Source organism: Gopherus flavomarginatus, chromosome 4, assembly GCF_025201925.1.
Source record: "Gopherus flavomarginatus isolate rGopFla2 chromosome 4, rGopFla2.mat.asm, whole genome shotgun sequence".
Taxonomy (NCBI): Eukaryota; Metazoa; Chordata; order Testudines; family Testudinidae; genus Gopherus; species Gopherus flavomarginatus.
Window position 1 is genome coordinate 19089876 of NC_066620.1, and position 4641 is coordinate 19094516.

Here is a 4641-nt window from a genome sequence, read left to right on the forward strand (position 1 = left end):
GATATCAGCATCCTTTTGTTATTCACCTACATTCCAATGTCTTCAAGTAAGCTGCATCTACACTGCACCAATATTTGGGCTACAGGGGGTGTGAACAGTATTGTGCACCAAAGTGCTGCACAGTCACTTGAAAAATTGGAGGCTGTAGGCATGAACTAAAAGATTTCTACTTCCCATTAATGCAGTCCTGTTTGAAGAGCACTACATTAACACAAACTAGACACCTTTTAGTTTGTGCCTGCAGCATCAACACAAGAGGAGTTACTGGGAAGCATTTTAGTGCACACAGCTATTCATACATCGGTCGTCTGAACTGTTGGGCAGTGTTGACAAGCTCTGTATTATTTATTTATGGGAGAAACATTTTTGCACCTTCTGTAACCAGAATAAATACTAACATTGGGGTGGTTCTGTTTCGCTGATCAATTACATAATTTACATGTGTCCACAAAGGGCTACTAGGAAGATGACTTGGACAAGGATTAAAACTAGAGCAGTGTCAGAGTCTGCAGGTAGCCCTGGTTTTGGCTACCATTTTCCTATATGCAGGAGAACCTCAAAGCTTAGCCAGTTTGGTTTCAATAAGCAACCAAAAACTCAGCTGCTTATCCAGACCACTTTGGTCAAGAAATCAGCCAGCGTGGCAGCCTCTCTATATTTTACTCTTTCCATTTCTGAGCCCAGACAAAATCAGGATATGAAAAAATGTAGAAAAGTGGGAGTGTGGGGTAAACTGAACATTTAAAAATGGGTTTGTGTTCTAGGCCAAGATTTGGGTAGTTCTTGAAACATAAACATACCTTTTACATTTTGAGAGCCCCTTCAAGGCTCTCAAAGGCAGTCCTTGTTTTACCTGACCTGCTTCACCAGCTCTACTTTATTTAGGACAGATCCTGCAACACTGATGTGCATAGTCACTTTGAAGTGAATGGGACTTATCATATGATCAAAGATTGGAGGATTGGACCCCAGAGCCTCATCTTTCCGTGAAAGGACCTATGGGCCTGATCTCCTATCTTGGTATCAGTGGCAATTCAAGAAAGCACTAAAGCACATGCTAAACTCCATCCCTGTTCAGGGACAGCACTTAAACCTCGAAAGCATGAAAATAGGAAGCTACGGGAAAGGACTCCAGTATTCCTTGTCACCTTCATGTCACCTACTGCATTGTTGATAACAAACCCCATAAGGCGGTTGCTGCAATTTCTGACAAATACTAAAATTCCACAACTGCATCCAACTCGCTCTGTTACACAAAACCTTACCAGTGATCTCATCAAGGTGAAGGCAAAATAACTTTCCACATGAATGGACTGTGTGACACTCAGATGTGCCAAGCTGTTGATACAGCTGTGTGGGAGGTCACCATTTAGGTTTCTGTGAGGGCTCAAGTATGAATTACCATGCAAATTTACATTTACCAGCAGGGTAGACACAGGGAAGATCATCCACTGTGTGGGTTTGTGGCCCACATGGCACAATACGTTCTGTGAGTGCTCTTCATTCTTCCAGAGGAGTAGTTTCCCCCACCTCCGTGCCAGAGAATGGGCAAGCAGTTCACACTAAAGAACGTCAAAGGAGATCTGCAAGAGTCCACAGTCATCTGCCTGCAGGCCACATGCCTCAGTTTTGCCCACCTTCTGGGCAGCATCAGTTCCTGCAGGAGGTCCTCACTCCAGTGACTGCCTTTGGAGGATGCATTCATATCATGGAGCTGCAACTTGACTTTGGCCCTGATCCTGCATGAGATTGCACCTGGAGGACCCTGCACCATGCAGAACCCCATTGACTTCAGTGAGACTCCACATGGGCACAGGGATCTGCAAGTGTGGAGTCCTGGGATCCAGGCTTGAGAGACACCTTTGCTAGGTTAGAAGGGGAGGGGATGATACCGTGGTGACAGCACTTCCCCCTTTCACACTCTGTTCCTCCTCATCTGCAGCCACAAGTTTTTTGTCCCTTCCACCTGTGGAGACAGTAGGAACAATTTAGCCTACAACATTTTTGAAATATCTGCTTAGATTCTACAGGTAATACTGTGACCCTAGAAATGTCCATGACCCCCAAGGCTGAGGATGGTCACCCTGTGAACATGCTTGGCTCTTGCCAATTATCACAATCAAAATATGACCCCATGCTTGGGAAATGTGTTGTTCTTGTATATACAAGCTGAATCTGTGTTTATATACAAGTAATGCATTCCTAGTTCCCATTACCTATATGAATTGTCCCAGTGAGGTCAGCTTTTGTTCTTTGACAATTGTCTTCCATCTCAGAAATACACCAGACAACACACGCCTGCAGGAGCAGCAGTCAGGGACAGATGTGTCGGTTCGTCTTCGTCTCTCTGTAAAACGCCTCCCGGGAAATCAGCTTGCAACAAGCGCTTCCTGTAAGCTGACAGGATTGCTGATGTTCGGCCCATTCTGCTGCTAAAGGGAAGCCTGAAGATTAAGATACAGGCTGCTCACTCAGCCATGCCTTCTTGATAATGTTTTTGTGGCTGCTGGCTTGTATAGTTTCTGAGTTCACATATCTGAAAATATTCTGTAGAACTGCAAAACCACAGAACAAAAACTCACCCCATATAAGTCAGCGAGTGAAGCAGCTGGTAGTTCTTAATAAAGTCACTGCTCTAGCTAAGGAAACCTAGATTGGTGTCTGCCCTTGTTTGTATTACCTAGATATGGCTGAATGATTCAGCTGCCCATATTTCAGAGCTGCTGTCTCTGGTGGGGATGGGGCTGGTGGTGGTCTGTTCAGTGTAAGCCTGTGGAGGCCATGCAATTTGCAGGAGGTCTCCCTCTCTAAAGGGATTCTGCCAAGCATATCTCCCTAGTGTGTGTGTCCTAGAGGGAGTAGCAATAATGGCAGTGTACATGCTACCCCACAGCACCCCAGATTTCCTCTCCTAGATTTTAGCTAACCTGGTGGTAGTGTGAGTGACTTCACTAGCCTTGTAGTTTAGTACAGGATCTCATGGCCTTCGTGACAACCATGGGATAAGCCAAGGTGATTACTAGCTCAATGCTTACAAATCAGAATGGTTTGGACCTTATTTTTGGAATGGGATTGGAAAGAGTAAGCAGTATATCCTTGCCATGACCAAAATGGTTCTCTCTCTGAGGACAGGCCTCAGCTTTCATTCTTTTGGGACTCAGGGGTACAGTGGAGAGTGGACCTATTTCTCTGGTAGGTACTCTACAATGGATGGATCCACTTGGGTTTCCAGTGTTTTCTCTAAGGGCCAGATTTTCAAATGTATTTAGGCACCTAAAGATGAGACTTAGGTGCCCAACCAGGTTAATGCTTTTCAGCATCCCACTAGACACCAATCTGCATCTTTTGGCACATGAAAATCTGGCCCTATTGAAGTTGATGTGAGTTGATGATGGCTGTTAAAAGGGGATCTGTCACACACGTGGTTTTGTTCTCTCCTCTCAGCTGGAGGAGCTGTGTAATCACTTACTAGTCCCAACTGCTCTCTCAGCTGGGGCTCTGAAAGGGTCTGTTCTGGCACAATATACACAGGAGACAGTAAGAGAAATTGGGTTATAATGCTACTAACATATAGAACAGGTAGCTCCGCTAGAGAATACTGAATGGATAGGGTGACTATGCTTCCCGAAGGGCATTTGTCCCACTTCCTCTCCTCAGCTGATCAAGTTGGCAAGAACAAACAGGACTAATACCCACTTTTGCCAAAAAAGTCAGGACAGCCAAGACAAGGCTTAGAAAGGGGACTGTCCGACTCCTGACCAAAACGGGACATATGGTCACTCTATTAATGGAGTAACAAACACAGTGGAATAAATTTATCCATGGCACAACTCCCACAAGTCTTTGGAACCTATTCAGTGGAGACAAAGGCCACAAAACAAGTTCAAAATAGTTACTTCACCTATGTAGCATTCAGCAGGTGTGCAAGAAAAGTATTTTACACACTGAATAGCAGATAGAAGATGTAGCAAGAAAAGCAACTAAGTAAAAGATAAAGTAGTGGAATGCTAGTTTTAACTTATACCATCCTGAAAAGTGCTTCCCCCCGTCCACTCTCTCATTGTTTGCTACATTAATTTTGCTCAACCACTGAATACTAAATCAATCACTAACTAGCCTAATGCCTAAGCTTAAACAAAAACATAATAAGCAATCAGAAATAAAAGGCATATTTACATTCTCCATTTATTATAGGACTCATACAATAACATCTACCATAACAACCATCTTCCATTACAGTCAGATTTTCTACCCTCAGGCATGTTCAGGGACATTTTATAGTGGTCTGCAATGTCCTGTAACCTTTCACCTGACCTGGAAGTGCTCATTGAATGCCTAGCAGAGTCCAGTTTTAAAACAAATTTATTAACCACACACCCCTACAAATCACACATATACATAAAGGGGAACAACTTCTTCCATGAATTAAAAAACAAAATTACACATAAAAAAATGCCACCTTTCTTCTACAATAGAATGTAAACCCCAGCTGAGTGCTTCCTCCTATCCTCTATAAAGCTTCCCAGGTGAGGCAGGACTTAGTTCTTATTAAGAGTTAGTTACTACGGCTCTTCTACTAAATGAAAGGCAGCTCTTTTTTTCTCCAACTATACTGCAACCTACAGACTAAAATGAGGTTAG